The 13,160-nt window shown below is 37.8% G+C and overlaps 1 protein-coding gene across 6 annotated transcripts in view; it reads right to left on the bottom strand.

The window, feature by feature from the left end:
• The window catches only part of LOC118749186 (clavesin-1-like), a 405,874-nt gene that overhangs the window by 298,992 nt on the left and 93,722 nt on the right, over positions 1-13,160 (bottom strand). The window lies entirely within an intron of this gene.

Here is a 13,160-nt window from a genome sequence, read left to right on the forward strand (position 1 = left end):
TTTTTGTAATAGTAGTCGCCCTTTGGCAGGCAATGGCAAACCCCCGAATGTATTCAGCCACGAAGAACAGCTTCTCGTAAAAATAAAATCCATGTTCGGATTCGGCGTAAAACTGTTGGTCCCTCCCCTTTGTGCGCCAACAATAAGAAGCACGCCACAAATCGGAAGAGAAGCTCGGACAAACACTAACGAGGTCTTAATGTTTGTTGCTAAAAATCTTGATGTTCAAATTTACACGGGAACTGCGGGATTTTGAGTGAATCAATAAACAAGACATACATATTTGTTGGTACAGGCATATATTTTAAAGATAACAATTTTATACACCGTCAGACTCGCAGTCATCTGAAGTATCCAAGCTCAAATCTATATTTTCTGATAGCAATACCGCATCCGCATTTACAACAGTTGACAATAATTTAATGCCATCTGACGACAGTTTAAGATTTTGTTTTGGTGTGTTTAAACGTAAACTTGAAATGACAGGGTCCGAGGATACAAGCAGACGATATTTTTTAATATCCTTATTCCTAGACTCTTGGACCTCTTCGTAAAGCTGTCCAAATGGCAGGGGTGCCCATTCAATAATGAGAGGCCCATGGATGAGCACTCTAATATAGTAGTACTTTCTGACATCATTTAAATTCAAAAAAACATCCAATCTTTAAAACATCAAAATCTTGACAGAAATATTTTTTTACATAATTTAAATCTTTTAAACATAATAAAATTAAGAATCGCGTATAAAAACTGATGTCCAAACTACAGTGGCGGCTTGTGGCAGGTGGTTTTAACCAAGGTGGATGGGAAAAACTTCAATATATATGAAAAGGAAAATTAGACCGCTCATCTCGACCACTCTCGTAACTATTTTCCTAATCCATCATAATGAGTAAACAAAAAAATCAATCCGCGAATATCTATGTTTTACGTAAGTTTTTAGATGGCGTGACAATGAAAAAACATGTTTTACATACTCTACATTACAATGTCCATGAGCGGATGCTTGAAAACTGTTATTTTTTTAAAGATAATACCACGATTTTAACACCGACGAAAACTCTAATTTACGAAAAGTTTAGAGCGAATTGCTAGCAACAGTCACTTCGATCTCCTGTAAAACTATATGCCTTAAGAGAATCGACTTGTTGTCTCATAACGATAACCAGTAGAGCCCTCCTAACAATATAAGATGGTTATGCATACGAATGCACAAATTTTTTTTTGGACTTTTGGCCAGGGTTTTCCAAAAATTGCTCACTGTGCAATGGTATGCCTAAAAACGAACGAGTAAGCTATTTTGCGTAATTTTGTACGAAAACAATTGTGTGTCGGAGGCGAAATAAAAAATGTAAGTCTATATGTGTTTGCAAGAAATATTGGTGGTGTTCATTTAAACGGCATAAATGTAGAATACCTACAATTCTCAAATTAAAAAAAAATCATATTGGGATCGATGGAGATCATTGAGGTGAGCGTAACGATATATATATATTTTTTGGGAAACAACAACTACAACAATTATTAAAGGTCAAAGTTTAAATTAAGCATTTTTTTAAATTAATATTTCTCGAAAACCTCTTCAAGGATGTCATTTTCTTTTATGTCATTTGATAGAGAATTTAATTTGATATACATATATATAAAAAAAAGGTGTTCAGCGCCTTTTCTTCGCAACACAGAAAGAGAATTCTACTTTGTGTGGGTTATAATCTATAAGCGCGGCCGAAGGCCGCCTACGCAGAAAGGTGTTCTCTGCAAAAGGTGTTCACCGCCTTTTCTTCGCAACACAGAAAGAGAATTCTACTTTGTGAAGGCCGCCTACGCAGAAAGGTGTTCTCTTCAAAAGGTGTTCAGCGCCTTTTGTTCGCAACACAGAAAGAGAATTCTACTTTGTGAGGGTTATAATCCCTAAGTGCGGCCGAAGGCCGCCTATTCAGAAAGAAGTTCTGCGCAGAAATACTTCGCCTTCTTTTTATGGCAATACACAAAAGGAGAATTATACTTAGTGAGGGTTACAATCCATAAGGGCGGCCGAACGCCGCCTACGCAAAAAGAGGTTTATACACAAAAACACTGTATACTTTTTTTCCACATTAATTCGATTTTTGTGAAAACTATAAAAGGTAAATATATGTATAAATACGTATATCAAATTAATGAGAATAAGATTCTCTAATGACATCAAAATTTTCCAAATCCTTGAATAGGTTTTCGAGAAATGTTAATTTAAAAAATGCTTAATTTGAATTTTTACCTTTAATAATTGTTGTTTACCAAAAAAAAATATATATATATAGTTATGTTCACCTCAATGGTCTCTATCGACCTAATTTTTTTATTAATTCGAGAATTTTAGGTATTGTGCATTTGTTCCTGCCCGACAGCTCCGCATACCTTTGTGAATCCATTGGCATAGCGCCCGCTTACTGTGCTGCTATAATTGCAAACACATCAGAATCCATAATTTTCCTCAAAATATGTAAAATTAACCAATTTTACAATAAACAAGCACATGATGAGTGTTTTTTAAATTCCTTTCCACTTTGTTTTCCTTCATTCAGCTATCTTCGAAAAACCACTGATAGCTGACAATGCTGCACATGTTTCCGCAAGGGTTGCAGCACGTGGATTTTTCGTTTTTCGTTACGAATTACGAAAATTCGGGTTCTAGAATAAGGGGGTTAGCTTTCAACTTCATTGATAATATTATTTTCGCCAATATTATAATGCAAGAACATGATTTGATCGACAATTATTGAATTTATCCCGATAGTACTCCTTTTTTCTGAAATTAAATTTCTGGCTACAGAAGAAGTTCGCTCTGATGGAGCGCTACTTGCAGGGGTACCTAACATATGACAATTGACTTTATATAAAATGGGTAACTGTATTCTATGCGTATTCACCCACTGCAAAACGTCAAAACTATCATTAAAATGTACTTCCATTATCTGGTATTTGTACACTTCATTTTCAACTCTGTCGCTGTTATTTAATAACGTAGTCTCTTCCAAAAAGTACAGAAGTTCTGAATTTGTAAGCGATATTCCATGTGTAGAGATTAAGTATGTTGTCGCTTTCGGCTGAGTTTTCTAAAAATTTTCCCATTATTATTTTTAGTTCACCTTTTATCTTAATTTTTTCTTCTTCAGATAATTGTTTTAATTTTTTTGTTGGTGGAAAAAGGAAAAATGCTATTTTATGCAAAATGTTGATATTTTTTCAACAATCTCGCTTAAGTAGTGGCTCAGTTTTTCTTTACATACATACATATATAGGTACACATATTAACATCCCTACAAGAACAGTGATAGTCATTTGATTGATCATGTGATACTCACTGGTGATGGAAATGTCCATGTGCAAAAAATGATGAAAACAATGTATACATGTGATTTTTTATCTTCTTTCAACTTATGGTCTTATTTAATGGTCTCTTTTTAACCAACGCAAAATTTGCAAATGTGTTAGTAAGATAAATGAGAATGTGTTAGTTTCCATCACTCCCCTGCAGGAAATGTATCTAACTATAAGCTAACTCTAAGTTGATTAGGAAGGAGCTATAAGTCACTTATTATCTGTATATTTTCTTTGACGAAAGCTAACTGTATTTCTATGGCGATGGCCGCGAAATAGTCAAGGGTGGTTACCTCTGCATTAGATGTAGTCAAGGGTGGTTACCTCTGCATTTGATGTAACTAGCTTGTAACTAACTACTTTTGGGCATAAAATATCAATAGGAAAACCAAAATATTTGTCTTATTTTTTATTTTTTTTATTTATTTACTTTATTTATTTTATCACATTTCATATTTGTTTACATATGCTGCTGTAGGTGGTCCCATATTCAAACTCCGTCAGACATAACTTCAAAATGATAATATGAAATTTCGATCTTCCTTTTATTTGTCCTCAATTCGAAAAATATTTGCGAAGTGCAGGATATTTAAATAGAAACGCGTTTAAAGAAAACAATCTCGAGCTTTACTCCTGCATTACTTGTCCACTTGTTTCAAGGTAGCTTTTTGTAGCTAACTAGAAGTTATATATTTTATAGAAATCCCGCAAAAAAGCTAACTACAAGTAGGTTATTTTTATCAGTTGATAATTCTTTTCTGCAGGGTCAATTCTTGTAGGGATATTTTCGTACATAATCTATTGACATACATTCACACATTTTTATGCCCAAAAAGGCATGTTTTATATCACAGCGCACGGCAGTGCGCGCGAGTGACGAAAGCAGACACAGTAGCATGCTGAAATGACTCGCTTATATCACAGCGCACGGCAGTGCGCGCGAGTGACGAAAGCAGACACAGTAGCATGCTGAAATGACTCGCTTATATATACACGAGATTTGGAAGTTTTTATCCAGACGTCCAATCGACATGTTTGAGATATCATTGGAAAGGTCTTGGAGAGTGTGTTCAGAAAATGTATTCAAGCTTCATAACCGATTAACCGGATTCTTAAAAATTAGGCTAAAGTGTTGCGAAACAAACAACGTTTTTTTGCTTTTGCTGGTTTAAGGGGGCATGTGGGTACACCCAACATATTTAGTGTTATTCTATTAAATACCTTTCAAACGATACCTTATATATTAAGTTCCGGCTACTAGTTGGAAATATATAGAGCTAAATGTGTTTTGGTTCGTGTCTCCACTACGAGATGCTTTGGAATGTATGTGGCGTCTGTACGTACCTCCATTTAATTTCTTTCAAACTTTCAGGAATTAAAGTACAAAAAAAAATAAAAAGGTTTTGTTCCAGGATGTTTTGATTCGTATGCCTTTGTGGGCGTGGCTGCTGCCTGAAATTCGAAATATGGCAAATTTTTAAACTACCACAGGCGCCGCACTACTCAGTCCATGCCATGGATGTGGATTTTGGTAGAAGGGTCTTCAAACAAGCTAACTAACGCTATCTTTTGTGTTTAGAAAATATAGATATGTCATAACGTTACCGCCTGAAAACTTAAAATCGGGCTGCTGAAAATATACATTTCGGGCATTTTCTCAAAAACTGGTCAGTCGATTTTATTCTATGTTTCCATAAATCTAGCCCAAAACCTTAGCTTTCAACTGGCGTACAGCTTATATCTAGGAAAACTCTTGTTGTGGAGATATTGTGATTCAAATTGAAAAAATGTCGCTCCAAAAAGGGTCAAACGGTTAAAAATTGACATATTCGTCTAATTTGGTTTCTTTAAGATATAAAAATAACATACGCAGTTGTCCGAAAAAAATTGCCAATTCCCCGATTGCCACTTAAACCGAAATTCCCTGAAAATCGGGGAATTTCCCGCGAGTTGACAAGTTGAAGGATGCAGCTGTGCTAAGCACTTCGTACATGCCTTGGAAACCACAATTTGTGTGTACTTTAGAGTTTTTTTCAGTCACATGCCGAAGTTGTAACATTTATCCCCATTTTAATTGCAGGTATGTACACAGTATGTAACTATACTACATGGGTTTATCACCCGCACCCGCACCTGGGATGATGCGTACAATATTACCTACAATTGTACATAAATATGTATGTATGAATGTATTTATGTAGTTTACCCAATGTGCCGCTACTACCTACATAAAATGTATAAATTGTATAAGTAAAACTTCTCAAAAAAAGCACTTGTGTGCGCCCCACACATCCTGTAGAAATCTTAACAAAAATAAACTACGAGACAATCAGACGAATACAGTTATTTATTGTATCCAAAGTTGATATCACGTTGATACGTTTTTATCATTTCTCATAATTTTTTTTTTTTTTCGAAAACAAAGGATATGATCATTCTTTTTCGCTTCGTTCCGTATTCGAAAAATTATCGATTTGAATACATGATTTATATTTAGATAATATTTTTAGCAATTTATTTGAGAAAAATAAAACATTTAGATTATAGTTTGTATTTTCATCGATTTTAAATTTGTTACCCCAAAATAATTGGTATCAAATAAAACACCTCTTTGAGGTAAAATTTTCGAGTGACGAAAGCTGAACTTGAAACACAAAATTTATGATATAAATTTCGTGACGAAGATTATACGCATTTTTTAACTGCCTTTGAAACGTACGGAAAATTTTTGGATTTATTCGGAACGTTGCGAAATTCCGTCTACTGTTAGAAACACAAAATAAAAAACAGAACTTTTGCTACGATTCGTATGAATAATACAGATTTTCCGTACGTTTCAAAGGCAGTTAAAAAATGCGTATAATTTTCGTCACGAAATTTATATCATACATTTTGTGTTTCTAGTTCAGCTTTCGTCACTCGAAAATTTTACCTCACAGAGGTGTTTTATTTGATAGTACACTCGGAGCGCAAAAATGTTGTTGCAAAATGTTGATATTTTTTCACCAATCTCGCTTAAGAAGTGGCTCCGTTTTCTTTACATACATACATATGTACCAGGGTTGGTGCGAATATTATTCCGAAATAAAAGTCCTTTCCGGATAATAAACAAACCGCTTATCCAAATTAAAAAAGTTTGGTACCAAACTAAAGAGGACTTTAATATCTTCATAACTAAAATGTCTAAACGAGGAAAGCCACATATTTAAAAATATTTCAATAAAAAATGTTAATCAAGTACCATAGAACAAACCTTGTGTCAGGAGTATGCATTTCTTTAGTATTAAATTATAAAAAAAATATAAATTAAGATCGTTCGTTAGTATTATTATTGAGAATTGTCAAAATCGGCAAATGCCAATTAGCTTTTTCTGGAACGTGCCACATTTGTTCGCTACTTCGCGATCTGATAAAAAGAAAAGTTGGCAGCACTCCGCAAGGTTGCAGAAATCTCTTAAAATATGTTCGAAAAATATCTTGATATGGAATGAACTGCTTTACACTGTCAAGGAAAAAAAATTGCCTAAACTCAACGCAATTTTTAGCAACTTCAATCTTGCACTTTATTATACTAAAATTAATTTTTTTTGAGTCTAATTATAAAGTTTGCAATTTAGGTGAGAAACCTTGAAGAATTTTTTTAATTTTTCTACAAAGCTTGATCCAAACCCAGAGATCTACCACATTTTTTTGAAATCTACCACATTTTTTTCCAGATTCTACCCCACAGAATTTTTTTAAAGTCCGATCACTGGTTGTATAGTACACTCGGAGCGCTCGCTCGTCGCTCACTCGTCTTACCTAGCTGAGCGAGAATGCTGACAGCTACTCTCCTCGGCACTGCGAGCGAGGCAGCACACATCAGCCTCGCTCGTTTAATAGGAGCGCGAGCAAACAAGCGGCGCTCGCTCGTTTGCCGAGCGAGCCAAACTTCTCGTGCCTCGCCTCATTGCTGCTACGAGAACGAGCTGCGAGCGCCTCGATGCCTGTGAGGCATTGAGTAGGAGTTTTCTCGCTAGCTCGCTCGAACTCCAAGTTTTTACCTATCCTGTATATATCAGGGATGGGCGTTATCAGGAAAATGACTAACTGAATAAAAAAAAATAAGAATAAGTTTTCATTCATCATTCCAACAATTTTGAATGACGAATAAATTTTTACTCTTTATTCAAGTACTTTCGAATGATGAATAAATTTTAATTCATCATTCAAGTAATTTCAAATAACGAATAAATTTTTATTCTTCATTCAAGCACTTGCGAATGACGAATACATTTTTAATCATCATTCAAGTAATTTCAAATAACGAATAAATTTTTATTCATCACTCAAGCACTTTCGAATGATGAATAAATTTTTATTCATCATTCAAGTAATTTCAGATAACGATAAATTTGTATTCATCACTCAAGCACTTTCGAATGATGAATAAATTTTTAGAATTAATACCGAAAATTTTAAGAACGGCAATTTTTGTGAAAGTATTAGCAATTTTAAGTGCACGCAGAAATGGGTTATGCGCTGGGTTCGGGACCCGCCACGTAAAAACCACTTCCAGTAAAGAAGCAAGGCAAAGCCTCGGATGAGACCCCCCCCCCCCTTATGATGACGCCCACGGAAAACGTTTAAAGGACTACGATTTGAGGGCATGCACCTGGAATGTCAGGACCCTTAATGGGGAAGGTGCCCCTTCCCGGTTGGTTGATGTCATCGTAAGGACAAAAGCTGACATCACCGCCATCCAAGAAATGCGTTGGATGGGGTAAGGCAAGCAATGTCTGGGGCCTTGCGATGTCTACTACAGCTCCCATGTAAAGGAGAGCAAACTCGGAATTGGATTTGTGCTGGAAGAGAGACTCCGTCGCCGAGTACTGTCGTTCACCCCGTTGGAAGAGCGTCTAGCCATAATCCGTACCAAAGCGAGATTCTTCAACCTCTCGCTCATCTGCGCCCATGCCCCGACGGAAGATAAGGATGAGGCATACAAGGGTCTCTTCTATGAACACTTGGAGCGCACGTACGAGCGCTGCCCCCGTCATGATAACAAAATCGTGCTTGGCGACTTCAATGCCAGGGTGGGCAAGGAAGGGATCTTTGGAACCACCGTCGCAAAATTCAGCCTCCACGACGAAACGTCCCACAGCGGATTGAGGCTGATCGACTTCGCCGGGCCCGAAACATGGTAGTATGCAGTACTAGGTTCAAGCATAAAAAGATCCATCAAGTTACGTGGCTGTCTCCGGATCGAAAAACGAGAAACCAAATCGATCATGTTGTGATAGACGGAAGGCACGCTTCCAGTGTTGGAGACGTACGCACACTCCGAGGCCCAAACATCGACTCGGACCACTATCTTGTTGCAGCCAAGATACGCACCCGCCTCTGTGCAGCAAAAAATGTGCGCCCAAATATGTAAGGAAAGCTTAACGTCGCTTTCGCTGCTCGACTCTCACAACTGCTCTCAGAGAGCACTCTTCAACAAAGCGACATATGCGAGCAGTGGAACCACATTTCCCGCTCATTAAGTACCGCCGCCGAAGAAGTAGTCAGATTTCAGCGAGCCCGAAAGAACAACTGGTACGATGAGAAGTGTCAGGAAGCTGCAGAGAAAAAAGATGCCGCCTAAAGGGCCACGCTGCGATCGGGCGCAACGCGCGCTATGTGGGACCGCTATAGGGATCTGAAGAGGGAAGCGAGACGTATTTGCCGCAATAAGAAGAGAGAGGCCGAAATACGTGAGTGCGAAGAGCTTGAAATGCTGGCCGACAGAAAGAATGCCCGAAAATTTTACCAGATAGTTAGGCGACTTACGGAAGGTTTCAAGGCCGGAGCGTTCTCCTGTAAGAACAATAATGGCGACCTAGTAACTCATGTCCAGAGCGTACTTAAATTATGGAGGGAACACTTTTCCACCCTACTAAATGGTAGCAGCAAGGAAAGTGGTGGAGAAGAAGAAACTGAGCCCGCAGTCGATGATGATAGAGTCGACATTCCACCGCCTGACTATGGCGAGGTACGTATAGCAATAACGCGGCTGAAAAACAACAAAGCCGCTGGAGCTGACAGCCTGCCAGCTGAGCTATTCAAATACGGCGGCGAGGCGTTGATAAGGTGCATACATCAACTCTTGTGCAGAATATGGTCAGATGAACGCATGCCCGACGACTGCAATTTAAGTGTGCTCTGCTCAATCCACAAGAAAGGTGACCCCGCCATTCGCGCCAACTACCGCGGGATCAGCCTTCTAAGCATAGTTTACAAGGTCTTATCGAGCGTATTGTGTGAAAGAAGGAAGCCTACCGTCATTGAACTGATTGGGCCTTATCAGTGTGGCTTTAGACCTGGCAAATCCACCATAGACCAGGTATTCACAATACGCCAAATCTTGGAAACGACCCGCGAGGAAAGGATCGACACTCACCACCTATTTGTCGACTTTAAAGCCGCTTTTGACAGCACTAAAAGGAGTTGCCTATACGCCGCTATGTCGGAATTCGGCATCCCCTCAAAACTTATACGGCTGTGTAAAATGACGTTGAACAATACCAACAGCTCCGTCAGAATTGGCAAAGACCTCTTCGAGCCTTTCGCCACAAAACGGGGTTTCAGAGAGGGCGACTCCCTTTCATGTGACTTCTTTAATCTGATATTGGAGAAGATAATAAGAGCTGCAGAACTTCGGTCAGGAACAATTTACTAAAAGAACGTGCAATTGCTGGCTTATGCCGATGACATCGGCATCATCGGTACCAAAAACCGCGAAGCCTGTTCTGCCTTTTCCAAGTTGGATAGGGAAGCAAAGCGAATGGGTCTGGTGGTAAACGAGGACAAGACGAGGTATCTCCTGTCATCAAACAAACAGTCAGCACATTCGCGCCTTGGCACCCAGGTGTTGACAGTTAGAATTTCGAGAAAGTAGAGAATTTCGTTTACTTGGGAACCAGCATTAACACCGATAATAATGTCAGCATTGAAATCCAACGCAGAATCACTCTTGCCAACAAGTGCTACTTTGGACTGAGTAGGCAATTCAGGAGTCCTCTCTCGACGTACGAACACCACGCTCTATAAGTCACTCATCATGCCCGTGCTGGTATATGGCGCAGAAGCATGGACAATGACAACATCCGATGAGGCGGCTCTTGGATTGTTTGAGAGAAAGATTTTGCGGAAGATTTACTGGCCTTTACGCGTTGGCGACGGCGAGTACCGCAGACGATGGAACGGTGAGCTGTATGAGCTTTACAACGACATGGACATAGTGCAGCGAATTAAAATACAGCGGCTCCGCTGGCTTGGCCATGTCGTTCGAATGAACACAGACGCTCCAGCTCTGAAAGTATTCAACTCGGCACCCGCTGGCGGTAGCAGAGGAAGAGGGAGGCCCCCACTGCGATGGATCAGGTGGAGAAGGACTTGGCTTCACTTGGCGTTTCCAATTGGCGTCAGTTGGCACAGAGGAGAAACGACTGGTGTGCTTTACTGAACGCGGCCAAAATCGCTCAGGCGGTTACAGCGCCAAAAAAGAAGAATAAGAGAAAGTCTCTGAGATGTTGTTTACCTTAACTTGAGAATTGTCAAAATCGGCAAATCCGAATTAGCTGTTTCTGGAACGTGCCACATTTGTTCGCTACTTCGCGATGTGATGAAAAGAAAAGCTGGCAGGGCAGCATTCCGCAAGGTTGCAGAAATCTCTTAAAATATGTTCGAAAAATATCTTTATATTCATCATTCAAGTAATTTCAAATAACGAATAAATTTTTATTTATCACTCAAGCATTTGCGAATAATGAATACATTTTTATTCATCATTCAAGTAATTTCAAATAACGAATACATTTTTATTCATCACTCAAGCACTTTCGAATGATGAATAAATTTTTATGCAAGTAATTTCAAATAACGAATAAATTTCTATTCATCATTCAAGTAATTTCGAATGAAGAATACATTTTCATTCATGATTCAAGTAATACTGAATTGTTTATTGTATGTATATAAGCATGAACATAAGTATGTATGTACTTATTAAATTATCTATATATGTACATATATAATACGTGGGGGATTTCTTGTCCAGGTCACCAGATCTGCACCGTTCATCGATTTTAAAGAATGAGGTGTCAAATGAAAGGGCTCGGGCTATAGAATTGCTGTAATGTTTTACTTTTTCGAAAAGAGTTGCCACCTTTTAAAAAATTGAATTCCAAGTATTTAAAAAAATAAATTAACTAGACTGAGAAAGAGGAATAGTTTCGACAACTAAAGATATTTAGTTCCCGAATTTTGACAATATTTGGGAACTGTGACCAAGGATTGGGAACCATTACCATGGGTTGGTAATTATAACTAAATATATTAAAGCTTCTAATATTCATCTAGGTTGTACCAAATCGTTAATTTAGTTGGAGGGTTTGGTAAATACTAGTAAATATTTTTTTGAAGCATATTTCTACAAATTCCATTCAACTTAACGTATGGCTCATAAAAGGATGTCATTAGGCTCTGCTAATACAGATAAGCTTTCTTTCAACACATGGTTTAGTCATAGTTACCAAATCTTAGTTGAGGCAACCACGATTTGGTTTGAGAGCGGAACATATTCATACTTGTGAGCCACCCCTAAATAATGCTCAGCGCTCTCTGAGCACATGTGTGTTTCAGATACGAAGACCGCCAGCTAAGCAATGCACACAGTCCCACTTATTGAATAGTTTGAGTAAGCTATGGCATGTCGATCACTGCGCTAGGTAGAGAAAGAAAAGTGTGTGCTATGACATGCCCAGACTTGTTTGTCTCAGTTTCAGTTTTGCCATCGCCGCGAGTTATTTCGGTGTGCGCATAGTTATTTAAAAATATAAAGTTTGATGCCAATCGGGGTTTTTCAGTGGATATATAATTCATGTGAATTATAATTTAAAGGTATCTACTTAGCCAAGGAAAAAGCAAAGCAGTATACTTAAACCAGCACTTCCAGCAGATATTGACCTGGATTTTCGCACGACTATTCCTGTTTCATCGTTTCTTTTTAGGAAATTCTTACCACCATATACATATGTATTATTTGCACTAGTAACTATTTATGTAAATATGTATGTATTTTTTATGCTTAATATATGCAAATAAAAGAAGAAAGTAAACACAACAAACATCGAGTAAATTTTTATTTGTGTCAGACTGGAACTTTTTTTCCATTAACAAACGGTTAGCTGATTCACGTCTACAGCAAGTTCACAAAATTAATTTAAAACTTGTATCAACCAAAGCATTGTTTATATTTGCTCAACAATGATTTTATTCAACTAACAATATTGTCCACTCAAGGTACGTTTGTGCCAACTAGAAGTCTCAAGTAAATTGCAAACTTTCGCGAACTAGATATTTATTTCGCCATACCCAACTATGCCACTTGGTCACTATAAGCAAATCTTGGTAATTATAACTAAACCTTTTTCTGAGTGTAGTACAATATGGGTATGAATCTAAATAGTTTTGAAAAGGTTTAATTTTTTTTATTACAAGGGGTTTGCCACCTGTTTCAAAAAATTAAATTCAATTTCATTTATGGGAATTAGATAGGTGAAATATTAATCACAGAATGGGTGTCGGGCGAGAGAGGTTTAAGGAGGTTTTAGTTTGGAAATATTTGAATCAGGGTTGTCACCTAATTTAAAAATCGAAAGCAATTAAATTATGCAGAAGTTACATAGGTATGTGAAATATTAAAACATGGGTGTCAAGCAAAAGTGAGTAGAGAGCTTTACTTTGAGCAGCCCGACTATTTTTGTGGTTTTAAAAAG

This window comes from Rhagoletis pomonella, unplaced genomic scaffold (genome assembly GCF_013731165.1).
Source record: "Rhagoletis pomonella isolate Grant_MI unplaced genomic scaffold, Rhpom_1.0 Rhpom_scaffold_00014, whole genome shotgun sequence".
Classification (NCBI taxonomy): domain Eukaryota; kingdom Metazoa; phylum Arthropoda; class Insecta; order Diptera; family Tephritidae; genus Rhagoletis; species Rhagoletis pomonella.